At 41.9% G+C, this 14,082-nt stretch overlaps 1 protein-coding gene across 2 annotated transcripts in view; it reads left to right on the top strand.

Moving 5' to 3' along the window:
* The window catches only part of LOC111261946 (PP2C-like domain-containing protein CG9801), a 61,284-nt gene that overhangs the window by 19,965 nt on the left and 27,237 nt on the right, over positions 1–14,082 (top strand). The window lies entirely within an intron of this gene.

The following is a 14,082-nucleotide window of genomic DNA, read 5'->3' as shown; positions in this document are numbered from 1 at the left end:
ACAGGTAACGTGCTGGCGATCGGCAACATTTTTTAGCCAATTGTACCATAAAACTTTTCACGTCACCGCCAGCGAAGTGGACACACTCGCACATGTTGGATAGTTATCTGAAGACCTGCGATGTTTCGACACTGCTCGATCTCTCGTCAACTGTTTTGCAGATTATTTCGTTGCCTTCACCCACCACCATCGCTAACGATGCCCCGAGGCGTGTGCCACTAGGTGATCGTAAGTAATTCCATGACGAAATGAAGTTGGAACATTTTTTGTTAGTAGTCATGTTACAGCAATCTGCTGCTACTGGTATCATGGCCGTTCGCCTGTGTTAAGTCGTATGTATTATATGCCACAAAGACTGGCCACGTAACAGAAAAACAACGCTTACGTATTGACGGTCCGAAGGAACGCAACGGGACACTATTTGTTAAGCAAAACTGATTTATCACGACCGACCGTACGAATCTGTCCGGGCTGTTAGGGAGTCGCACGACAAATGAATACAGTTTGAACGCAGAATTTTGCCTTGCTACGTTCCGGTGAGTGCTGGAGCGCGACGACCGGATAATAACAGCGTCTCGTTTTCTGCATAGGGATACTAGTAGATTTAGGGAAGCTCCGATCCTTTGAATTATGCATTGAAAGGTAGATGCCAAATGAGTTCCAGTGTTGCAATTTCGTTTAAGCGGCATGTTTTTCATGGGAGTTATTAAAAAACAACGTCAAACCCTTGAAAAAATCAGGCAATCTGAGGCAAATCCTCCCTGTGCGTTATCTAATTGTCAACAGACTGACGTGGTCGTAGGGTCGGAGACAATGTCAAATATGAATTTTGGATGTTGGAGTTGGAAAATAAAAAAATACATACTTGGCCAGAGTTTGAGCCTCAGTAGCAAACGACACAGACAGATATCTAGGTCATTTCAAAAATATGGATATAAAATCTAGGCTACATCGTTTGGCTAGTATCAGCGTCAAACGAGACCGCCTCTTCACTTAACGATGATTCACCTACTTCATGAAAAACCTATGATGGAATAAAATCTTCTTGGAGTTATTTAAATTAAACTAGAACAATCTGCAGCGCCAGTGCATGCAGCGCCAGTGCATGCAGCGCCAGTGCAGACGCGACACCGAACGCCTTTTGCTCAACACGCCCTTCGATATTCCATTTAATCTTCATACGTCCATGATGTGTTTTTCGTATATCTTAGAGAGAACCGATGGCCGCCGAGGATAGCCATGGCATCAAGCATACATCTTCGACGCTCGGTTATTTACCGGTGAAGCTCTTTTTAACAGTGTGAGTTTCTCAATCCATAGCTCTCGTCAGTCACGTGTTAGTGACCGATACGTGATTCGAGCGAGACGTTTAAAACGGCGAAATTATCTTCCCATTACCGTTACTGATTGCGAGGATACTGGGGAAGTAATTGGTTTGGTAACTTGTTTTTATCCTAGCACAATTAAACATCAAAGTGTTAAGCCAACGGATAATTTTAGTATATTATCAAGCTACTAAACATTTGCTGTGTCTTAATTAATTTTTTAAGTGTTTATGTTTTTTAGAAAGCTAGCCTAAAGTCGACAAAGTTGAATTCGGGTTATTTTTAACGAAAATTTACCGTCATATTTTGAAAGATGATAACGAATCCCCGTGGCTTTGGGGGCGCTCACGTTCATCTATGTAAACGTGTATGTTTCTTGGTCCACTGTGATTCGCCGACCCGCATTCCGACATCTATAAAACAAAAAACAACCTTGTTAACTACCACCGCGGCAATTGCAATGGTTACTATAGTAAAACGATGAATCGTGGATTCATGCAATGTCCATAGCCAGCTATTGAAATAACAGATAACATTACAGTGATAATTTGTACCAGAAGTCGATGCTGTCAATTTTCCGCATTTCTGGTCATGATGAAGATCTCACTATACGATAGCGAGCACAGACGTTATCAGGCGATGAGGTGTCTGCAAGTCCTATGATGGCGGTGACAAGCAGCCTTATTTGAACATCGTTTTTACCACTGTCTCGGATCATCGTCTCTGTCTGTTTCACAAGCTAGTGATATGATATCGCTGCGTATTTTTGATACTACACCTTTTTTGCTGCTGCTACTGCTGCGGTTGTTATTGACAGATTTTGGCAGATGCTTATGTAGATTGCCGGATTAAACGTTCATTTAGATGCGGACCTCATAAGACCACAATAATCATTATGCTGATCCATACTTACGGCGACGGTTCCCTTACGCCGCGTCGTGCGTCACTCGCCGAAATTACTGAGAGCGGTGTCACTTATTATATTGCATAGGCTCATTCAGCCACCCAGAAGATGCGCTTACTGAAGACTCATCACCGCTGCTGCTGTTATTGTTGCTGATGCACCTGACGCACTCGCTGGTTGCGCCAAACATGCCACAAAGATGGGGAAGAGCGCTGTTATCTATAATGCCGCGTTACGTGCTTTGTTCGTGCATGTCACAGAGCACTCCGACAGAATAAGTGAGAGAGCATTAGCTAGACTGAGGTGCATTTACGATCTGTATTTATTACATAATATATCTATATCTGGCCAAGTGGCGTCGGGTCTGCTGCTAAATTAAGTAAGCGCGTGCTCACTATGCTAGTAACTGCAAAAGACAGCGACTGATATAAAACAGTGACATCATTCACTGGCATCAATGTAATCATTTATCAGCAGAATAAAGGTACAATGCGATATTTGAGTATGTTATAAGGTCCGTCACTCTTGCTAAGGACACGAGGCGGCCTAATCTACAAATTCTGTCGTAGCCAGCCCACCAGTGAGTCAGTCAGTCAGTCAGTCTGTTATTTTCGTAATTCCCCTATGTCTCCATTTTCTCCGCTGGTCATAGGCAAATTGTCGAATAAAACTCGCCTTGTGGCCCTGTTTTATTCTGTCTTGTCTCGGTTCGATGAATAAATGGATGAATGCAATTTGTTCAGCGATCGTTGTTATGATTCTCGCTGTCGATGCCACACGATCAACACTGATGGAAACAACCACACGCACGCACGCACGCACGCACATACACACACCCGCATGCACACATACGTGCGTAAATACGTATACACGCACACCCAACAACTATGTTTGATAGTTGATCTGGTATCCGCAACGCCGGCAGCGGCCGCGCAACAAAGGTTGCTGGCAACGTTCACTCAGTCCTTTGATATGATTTACGGTTGACTTTGATAAACTGTTGATGCTTTTCGAAGAACGACGCCTACTAAATGGGTACTGTTAAAATTTTAGAAGCGGGAGCAGCAGTGGAAAAGGCATGAAGCGTATATAAACGCATATGCACGTCTAGTAGACATTTGATATAGCCTCATAGCATATGTGTTCAATTTCAATGGTCGACCCCCTGATCCTGCTACGGTACTAGCGCTAGTGGAATTGCCTCTCCACCCTGTCATCCCAGAAAAGTGTAACTACAACGATAAGCCAGACTAGGATGGCATGCTCCGCGGTTCGTACGAGACCCCTAACTGTATAAAGAGGAAACATTAACATTAAACAGATTTAAGATTTGTAAGGTTTCAAGTCCCTTTTTGTAGTTTACGTTAAGATATGGTGGTTACTGTTCATATCGTCTGATAGTGTACCACGACGTGATTGAATCAAAGAACAATTGGGACCATATATTATGGCATACATAATTCAAGCCTCTTTTGCATAAATATTACCCTATTGTCCCTGCAGAGAGGGTAATCTCAGCATGCGCTTTTTTTACCAGGATCTTGCAGGCTTGTCCTATTGGCATGTTCTTTTTATTACGTTAACACGATATAAATTGCTCGAGACCACTTTTGCTTTCATAAACACGACTGTGGGAGCTGCTATTTTTGGCCTATAATATGGCTAAATGTAGGCCTCTTTCGTGGGGGGTCCATATTAGATTTCAAACAGAAACCAAACCGAGTTACAGGTGTTGTGATTTCTTGTTCGTTCTCTTGAATAGATGGGACGAGATCTTTCAATAAAATCCATTTCACCTGTTTATAGTGTTACGGTTTTCTTTTTTTGCGGGCGGATGTAGCAGAAGGCGATCCAAATAGAATTCGTGGAGCATTTCAAACAGGAAATTTCCAATATTTCTGAAGAGCCCCCCTTAGCTATACAGCCATCTTGATCTCTCTCGTTCTTTTAGTTACTTTCTCCCGGAACAGACATCTACTTGCAGATGGTAGGATTTCCATATCCTCTGACTTCTCGATAGACCGACCATCCATCCGATCTTTCTTCCTATCATCTTTAAAGTATTGCACGCCTAGTAAAAGTGTTGGCTATCATTTGACTTGTAGTACCCTTATTTCTGTCGTCTAATGGAATACAGTTATAGGGGAAAAAAACGTGAATTATAAATTCTCTGCAAAGCAATACAAAACAAGAGTGCTGAGGCCTTTAGTAGAAAAGCTAGTTGCTGGGAGTCAGTTACGGAAAATATTTAGCATTTTCTGTAAAACGTAGTTTTCTCTATTTAGCTGCAGGAATCCGTTACCTTATTTTTGATTTTTACAATGATATGCAACATACTGAAGCTTTCGAAGGCTTGACAGATGGGAGACAGAGCACTTAGATCTGCTTCTTGTGAGTGGAAAACAGAAACTTCCGGAAAAACTTGTGGGCTAACAGCCATCCGACTCGCATATAAAACGACTCTTTTTTCGGGTTTTATTGATCACACTCAAATAAATGATCGAACCCACAGCTTTTATCTCCAGGAACCTTTACAGAACTTTTAACCCATGGAACCGGAGGCAAGCAAGCCCTTTGTTTCGATTAACCATTTCAGTTTCTATATGGTTCTGGAAAGGTGTTGCCCGTGTTTCGCCTAGTACAACAAAGTATTGTACATAAGCATTGTAACCCGTCGGCTCATTAGAGATTTAATAACGTCCTTCAGCTTTGTCAGAGCGCTGATTACTTGGAAATTTATAATATCGGGTTATATTGCGCGTGTGTTTTGTGGTTGTCATTGTACGAAGCTACAGGCTGAGCCTGTGTTAGGTAATACGCACAGAGTACTATGCTAGGCCAGTTTGAAAAGCAATGCCTTTGTCTTTTACGCAGTCGAATGCTTTAAAACTAAATTTTAGACAAGCAGGCTATGAATTGAAGGTGTACAAGCTACGTGCTGCTACTTAATGAAGGAAGAGTGCGTCGAATTCTGCCAGTAAACTTTAATTTAGACATGTTTTTGTTCTATATGTCGATTAACTGAAGGCTATCCTGGAACCAGTTTAGTTAGAACCCGATCAGTTGATACAGGACTTGCCTACAGGACTACGAAGATCAGATCCTCAATCTACCCCCTAAGTACATTTATTATGCGTACATAACGATTTCATCATCGTTTGTATTCATATCAAGTTTGTTTATTTACCGTAATCGAAAACCTCATAAAAACTTTATAAATACAGAGCAACAGCACAATATCTCAATATCGAAGAGGCTGTATAGAATTCATTCGAATTCCGTTAATCGTGTTCATCAGCTGAGTGGAGCAGGAGATGTTTGAGGACTCGAGTACCCCTACTCTTTAACAAAAGAGATACGGTGACAATGCGCTAATCAGGATCCTAGCTATAGTCTGGTCACACTTCAGCACTAACTTATCACCATGAGATATTCTGATTACAGGTAAACCGTACCTTTTGGATAGTCACTATATCGTCTCCATAACGATATATTGAAAACGATACTTTTCTTAATATGACTCCAGAAAGACTCTCCTGTTGGTGTTCACTATGTCAGATCTCTTAATAAAGAAATGAACGGATCTTGCAGAGGGAAAGCACATTACTTATGATCTTCATATGAAGCTACTCTGGCGTAGGCGGTGAAGAAATCTGACGAAATCTCTGACAGTTGCGTAAAGAATAAACACTATTATCAAGCTGGATGAGGAAACTGGATGGTTGTTACAAAAGACCGCTTCTCCGTAGGTTGGCCGGTTTGTACCAATCACAGCAGTATTGTGTAAAACATCGTGATTAGATAAAAAGCACTAGTAAGTAAAGCTGTACGTGATAAGGGGATACGGATAATTAGCAAAATCTTTTAGTTCTGTTGAGGTTTTCTGTGCGAAGGTGCTTAATAGATAATATGTATCGGGCAAGTAACTAAGCCTCTTATGACTCGTGTGTTATTTAATCCTTAGATGTCTGTTTAAGTCTAGTTTTCGTTTAATGTCTATCGTAGATCTAGACCCTGTGCATACCTACGGCAGATACGAATATATAGGTGGGTCGATACGACCTTAGCATCTTACCACCACCTTCATGAACCCGCCTGCTTTCAATCTTCGTAAAAGATTACAATCTTTATCTAGCTGGCCTTAGTTATCTATGCGAATTACGCGCCAAAGGGTGCATGCATACGGAGAAAGCCGATTTTTCATAACAATTCAGTTTTGCGTTGAGTTGCAAAGTGACGCACGTTTGCAGCTCCGGGTTCTCGTCGACTTCGACCGCTATTCCGCTCCACCCCACTTTCCTCGTTAGCTCTGGCTTTGCTAGCGTTTGTAAGGTCTGAAATCGATTCTACGATCCCTGAGGGACTGGTGCCGCTTACAACGACGAAAACGCTAATGGACAGACAACGAAGCGGCGGTACTTCGAACGAAGCTGTATCGAAGACGAGTCGAACCAACGAGAGATGAATGCGAACAAGAGAGCGATTCAGAGAGCAAGGGATTGAAACGACTAGACAAATGGAACGCCGATGCTCCTAGAAAGGGGACAAAAAGGGCAGGATGCGTTGAAGGGACGACAATTGAAAATACGTTGTTGTTTTTGCTAGCACCGGCGAAACCGGTCTCTGGTTGTCATTCCGCTAAATTGGCTGTAGTTTTGTTCTTTCTTGTGTGAGAGGGTTACTCTGATGGAAAAAAGTTGGCTGAAACCTTACATTATCATGAAGACACATAACAATGAGGCCCGCTAACGGAACCTACATACAGATTTATCATAAAGAACATCGAACGTGACTATGTTAGTAAATATTAGTTGTGCTGTCTGTTGACCAAATAGACCTGGGACGAAACATCGAAGTATCGAAAAATTTTTAAAGTGTTCCCATTGATATTAGATAATATCATAATAGATGCTGTTCTTTGGGAGGCTATGCTACCTTGTTGTTGCCTCTCCCCTGTCCTCCTTCTCGATCAGCTTACCTATTTTTAATCTTAGTTCTTATAAGTCGTCAGAAAATACTTGCGCTGCAAATTTTTCTCCCTAAGGTGAATTCGGTGTCTTGTGCGGTCGCGTTCAACTCCTATGATTCTTATTATCTCCTCATGCCTTTAGCTCTATATTTGGATTTGACGAAAAAAATATCTGACGGCGTCCATATAGCAATCTGCGATTAGTAGACAGAGAAATACTGACTCTCGTTAGCGAAGGCCTTTTTGCTAGCATTATCAGGTTGTATTGATTCACGGGACAAAATAAAATGAATAATACCATTTTTGCTACCCACTGTAGATCTATCTCATCAGTCTTCTGATAGTCCTGCGCGTATATCGTATCGACAATAAGCTTTGTATCCGACATTGGCGTCCCATGCAACATCTGAGGTCAACATGATTATACGATTAGAATGGATCTGAAAAAATATGCAGTACATATGTATAGGCCGTCCATTGTTTTCCCAAAGAGCAAGGAGGAGATGCCGCCATTCACTAACCTAATAAATAGCGTAGCCGTTTCGAGAATGAAGACGTGGGCCATCCTCTTTGATGAGAATATAGGCCTATTTCCATTGGTTGCTTTCCCCGTTTACGGCGCATCTAATGAAGTTATCCATCTCTGGGTATAATCCGAATATTGCACTGTAATTAAATGCTTCCGTTTGGATCCGGCTCTTATCCTGTCACATAACAAACAATGAGTTGGTGAAGAAAGCTGTCGAGAACCTTTGCCACCTTGTCTATATCGGTTAGGTCACGCAGTGCCGCGTGCTGGATTAGTCTAATTTGGCCTGCCTCAATGGTATCATTACTATACTGGGGGTCAAATTAGGTAATCATGATCTCAATCACAATTTGCTAGCAGTAGCATCGCCTGCTCATACGAGCATCTCACTTGACGTACACGTTTTTCTGAATTCGTTCTTTTTTGATATATGGCATTAAACGTTCTACGTGGGGAAATTTTATAAATTTCATTTTCAGCACATAGTTGAAGGTAGAACAGAGGCAATCGTTGCAATGATCGGGTCTATTAGGTAGCACATACTAGAGGGTATACATGTAAGAAGATATGGCTATGGCGTCGGAGAAAGACAAGATACTCGACGTCGGATTACGGCTGAACAGTTAGTATCCCAGCAACCGGCCAACTTCTTTAAGTTCCGTGCGTCCTCCTTTTTATTCGCGTAAAGAATAACGCCGCTAGTTTTTTAGCGTTGAAATAATTTCATCTGCTTCTACAAAACGATGATAGAATTTAACGCCCCGATTCCATGTACCAAAGCCCCACTAAAAGCTTAATTATCAATAAAAGTAGATTCAACATACTATAGCACTTAAAATTACCGTTTTATATATATATATAACAAAGCATCGCATCATTTTATGACGATTTATCGTGATTTTTTGTCTAACAGAGTTAGTTATAGCAGGTGTTATTTTTTGATGAATTTGGTCGTCGTGATCTTGCGCGCACCCGATTAGCTCATCGAATAAACTCATCACGAACTAGTAATGTAATGTCTGTTCTTCAATGTTTTCATTGCTTCAGCGAAGATTTCAGTAGGTGAATAGTAGTAAAATAAAACCTGAGTTGTTTGGAGGGTTAATATCCGGAACAGAGCAATTAGCTGAATGTTTCTAAATAAGTTCGCTCAGGCAACAATCAATTATCGGTAGCTGCACCGTTCATTTTGGGCGAGGCCTAATCTACTTTTTGCGTCTATTTTTGCTATTCTAAGCGTATTTGCGCACGCTTCCGGCAAAAGTGTCGTTCAGGGGCAGAGCGTCTCGTAAAAAAAGATTTCTGGGGGATGCTTCTAGCAATGTGGGCTGTTAAGAGTAGGTTTCCAAGCATTGTCGATGGTTACCGGAAAATAGTTGTTCCAGGAAAAGCTTCGTTACCAGCTATGCGAACTACATTGAGAGTGGGAACACAGATGTCGTTCGTGAAGCGAGATGGGAAAAAGGGGACAGTCTAATCGAAAAATGAATAATGGATCCGCAGTCGTCAGATATGAAAACGTAACAAACTTAGATCTCTAACTTAAAAACGAATGGATCAATACATCTCGTTCTAAGTCTCACCAGTCAGAGTGACCGAAAAGCGATGGGAGTTCAATGTATAAGAATAGAGAAAAGAGTGTGCGGTTGTTCGCTGTTAGCCATGTTGACTGGCTGGAACCTCGAGAAGACGTAGATGTGGCCGGGCCGCGTAGGTGAGTATGGGTTCCCCCCTTACTGATATGTAAGATTAATTTGCTTAATCTCTTTGGCGCTCGAAATGAATACACATTGCCGAACTATCTTCAAGGTATAAATTGTATCAGATTCACTGGCTGCTTTATTCTTAGATAGATGAGATCCGGACGGATGATTCCTGAAGATATTTCGTCAAATGATTCGATATCAGGAGTCGTTGTGAGGCTAGTACTTAAGGCAATATCTATTTTCTTTTCCTAAAAAAGGAACTTTATGATTGATTGTTGTAAATCTCTTCACCGTTGGCGCACATCCTCGTGTCTGGCAACATTCATCAATTGGTGAATGTACTTCGATATATTTAACATAAAACGTACCTGCTTACATTTATCGAAACGGGCGTCAGCTTACTAAGCTATGCCGTATATTTAAGGTCCGATGATAATGAACCCAAGGCGTCTATTGCCTTGGGTTAATCCCTGTCCAAATTTGCCACTTAACGGCTGCCTGGAAAGGACTGATCAGTTGCATCCTCTTGGTTCCGATAAAAAAAATTTGCACTTTTGTACAAATACGAAATAAACAATCTACTGGACACGATGGCGCTCCAACTGTCCTGGCTTTACCTTTAAAGATTGGAGGAAAAGTTGGAGATTATGGATAAGCATCGTAGCGTTCCATATATTGACCCTAAAACGGAACATGGTAGGAGACTCGCAAAGGAAGTGCATCTTTCACAAAAAAATCCGCAGTCTTGTTAACTTGAGCTTGTTAAATTATGCGACCTACCCACTCCCACGTTGAATTTCTATTTAGAAAATGAAACTGAGATCAGTGCAGTAGTGTTGTTGAATGGCGATGGCGAATTTAATAATAAAGCTTCATGAGAACGTAGGGATGGTAGTATTAGGCGGCACTTCGCATAGGTCAGCTATCGTGGGTGTGGCCGAACCTACCTACGAACTAAATGGAATAAATACATGGTGTTAACTATGTAGTATCAAGGAAAAGTAAGACAGTGCAGCTTCCGGCTGAAAGCAGTTTTATAAGTCCTGGTTGATGTACATTTACTATACGTAGACGTCATGATGATTTAAATAAATGAAATGTTACCTGGAATTGTTTTCAGCCCATTCTTGTTACTGCCACTAAATATCCGTTGAACATAAAAGGTCGCGAAGGAACGGGATATTATATTTTTTATCATTATTAATATTATTCGGTAGATATCATATCAATGAAGATACCAAACTTGTTCTACAAGCTTGCGCATCGCCAGCGAAACATTTTAACACTCACAAACATGCCTCGACAAATCCTAGCTTCTCTCACGGTTCCAACTAATTGAACAGAGAAATATTGCCACAAAAACCCCCTGTTGTCTGAATCTATTTAGGTACGTATGGACCGAGTCGGTTGCCTACGGTTAGATGTTACCTTAGCTGCTACCTATACAATTGGTGGGCATCGATCAATACAGATCGTTGATGTAAGAAAAATCAGGCCAGCGCACGGTCGTATGGAGCTATGTAAGAAGGGGAAGAACTGTACAATGCAGTTAAATAAATTTCGTATTGATTACCATTAGAACGTCACTATTTGTTTATTATGCCAGGACGTAAGTTTTTTTTTGTTGGGGATCTGGATGAGGTGGGTCACATCAGGCAATGCTAAACAGCCATCGTACCGTTAGATCCAAGATTAGACAAATTCTTTGCATAAATCCAACCATCATGTTGTCACGCGTTGAGCGGACTCGCTCAAACTTTGCTTTTTCTCGCTCACCGTAAATAAGTGCGTATTGTTCATGGCTGCATAGGGCTCGCCGATAAATATTGTTAGTGTCTGTGAGCAAACTGCAGCGCCGAATACAAAGAGCGGACAAAGCCAACAAACAGGAAACTATTACAATAAGAAAAAATATGGAACGAAGTAAAGATTTAAAATTAACGATCTAGTTGGTATCCCTAAAAACGGTCGTTTTTTTTCTCATAATACGATTGGACACAAGCTGAGTAAATTGCTTTTTGAAATCTAATAATACTGTTTTTGTGAACGCGGCGCTGTTCAGGCGCAATTTCAGAGGAATTTACATAGAGGAGCTTGGCTATTGAGGTCCACATTTGGTTTCGAATGTGTTCTTGATACAATTCACCGAAACCCCATAGGAAATCATAGACAAGGTGGCGAGCTTGTCGTCCGCGAAGCTGTCAGCAGTCAAGCGTAAGAAGGGTTTTTTTCACCTACCGACCCAAAGGTATTTAGTTCTGACCCCATAACCCGCAGAGGGATTTATGCTGTCGGGCTACGATTAGGCCCAGGTGCCTTCCCGGATCATGGCAGGCACCTGTCTGCTGTCGTTAAGTCTCTTTGGCTAACAACGCTCACTTAAGAGTTGCAATGGCAAAGTCGAGACAGAATTATTCCAAAACCACCTCGCGCACTCCTAACTCCTGACGTTGGAGTCACTCCATCCCCCCCCCCCCCCCGTACATTCCCCTTTATCGTCTGCACTCATATCCACTTCAGCTTGCCTCCTTTAGATCCGCAATGTTCAGCAGTGCCATTTGGCTGTGAAGTCTGAATTTTAACGCTCGGCTGCTAGCGTCGACATATCGGGTAAGCCCCGCAGTCACCAGGCTTTCGACACCGAAGTCGAGTCTAACGCCATCGAAGTCGTAGAAACCTGGAATCGCTAAACGCGGTCGAGCCTTTCGTCAAGAAAATCGAGCTCAACTCATTCTTAGACTGAGACTTCTTTGGCAGAACAAAGCAGTAGAAACCGACATTAATAGAGCTGTCAGTGCTCTCATTGCACATCAAACTCTACGCCGAGATTTGCTTGGATCACATTTATGCTATTCGGTATAGTGTATAATAAAGAGTAATGTTATAGGCGAACTTGTGTCCGCGCTATCGCCATATTCACTTCATAGCCGTTGTGTGCGAAAAATTAGATAAGCAGAACTTCTTACCTCAGTATCATATGCAATCACACGCGAAGTTTCGAGGCCAACGAGTATGATGCAGGTGCGAGAGCCGCTCGCAGCATGCTCCGCAAGAGAGAGCAATGTAATCTTTACAAATATCGACAGGTACTTTATTCGTTCATGCGGATTCTAGTCCGATAGGATTTTCCTGTCTGAGTATCATTGACATCTCGAATTCGTTAATAGGCTGAATACTCCACAGCTTGTGCAGTCACGACTTGCAGGTCGATGTCCTTGGATGACCTGACGCACAATCATTGTGCTTCAGAAAAATTTCCCTTATCGGTAAAAAAAGGTTTATGCATTCGTTTGTATGTGACGCCTTTCGTGAGCATCATGGCCTAAGTTTAGAACTGAAGAGTTACTGCGCTTTCAGACGAGGTCATTCTCATTGGTGTTGCCCTGTCCCTGCGCTTTTGATCGCCTAGCAATTGTAGGGTTTATTTATTGGCCACTTAACCTATGTTGTTTGACTCTCTATCAGCAAAACGAACGGTTGAAAAAGCTCAGAGAAAACGTGGTTTATCCATTGTATCAGAACGAAAACGTTTTCATGTGAAACCAGCCTGCGCTTGGAGTGCTGCGCTGTGGTAAAGGGGCGTCGCCCTTTGTTAAGCTGACGAGGACGATGTAGATAAAGTTAACTCTGAGCAGTTAAATTATATGGCAAGGGTATACGTCAAGAATGTATCATATCTTCAAGGCCGGGTGATTCGCTACTGTTCTAAGAATCTTTGAGGCCAGGTCGAAATTAAACAAAGGCGTTGATATTTGGATACTGGACCAGAATAAAAAGTCAGAGGAAGAAACGTGTAAGGCGTAGTTAGATTCATATCTGATTAGGTCCTACACGTTTTTACGGGTGACTGTATGTGTGTCGGCATTCCTAAACGTTGATTTTCGACTATCCGAGTAGAATAGGCCGTTTAACTGTCAAGAGTCTATGGACAATACTTTAGTAGTCATGTTGTGGTAGCATTGCAGTAATGTCTTTCCATCCTATGGTATATCTTTACGGTGAAATACATAGAGGCATAAAAGTAGAAAATTCTAGATTGATTATCGAAGTATCCGGTATGATAGTATTATAGCCGAGGCACTTGATCCGCATTTGCCGAACTTGGCTGGGTTTTGGGTTCGGTCTCATTATCTTATGATAGCAAGATAATGTTTCACCACCGACTCAACGCCTAGAGTTTTCAGAAAAACCTGGATAAGACCTAGAGAAACATTCGTGCGGTGCAAGTCAAACATGTGTATAAGTGATCGATTACTGATTGTTTCGTGTTCGCGGTCCTTCAGGAGGTACGTCGAGGCGAATTCTCGGAACATTTCGTCAACTTTCGACGTCTGTCCGTGACCTAGGCGAGGACTAATGGTTATTACGGGCTAAAAGTATAGAAATTTACCTGTGAGCACCTGCTGAAAATCCTTACTGCTTTCTGTGATCCAGAAGGGTAACTCTTTTCCTGATGTCGAACGCTGCTTTAGGCCTCTGTAGAGCTGGCCTCGAGATGGAATATTTTTCAAAACAAATAAACATTACGCGTCCATAACATTTAATTGACATAATGAAATAATAATGCAGTTACCTAATGTCAATATGGAGAGGACTAACCGTGATGTTGTACCATCTAACATTGAATCGCATAGGCCAGTAATAATCCA

Source organism: Varroa jacobsoni, unplaced genomic scaffold (genome assembly GCF_002532875.2).
Source record: "Varroa jacobsoni isolate VJ856 unplaced genomic scaffold, vjacob_1.0 scaffold_617, whole genome shotgun sequence".
Classification (NCBI taxonomy): domain Eukaryota; kingdom Metazoa; phylum Arthropoda; class Arachnida; order Mesostigmata; family Varroidae; genus Varroa; species Varroa jacobsoni.
The sequence above is the reverse complement of the archived record's forward strand: the minus strand, read 5'-3'. Positions and strand labels throughout refer to the sequence as shown.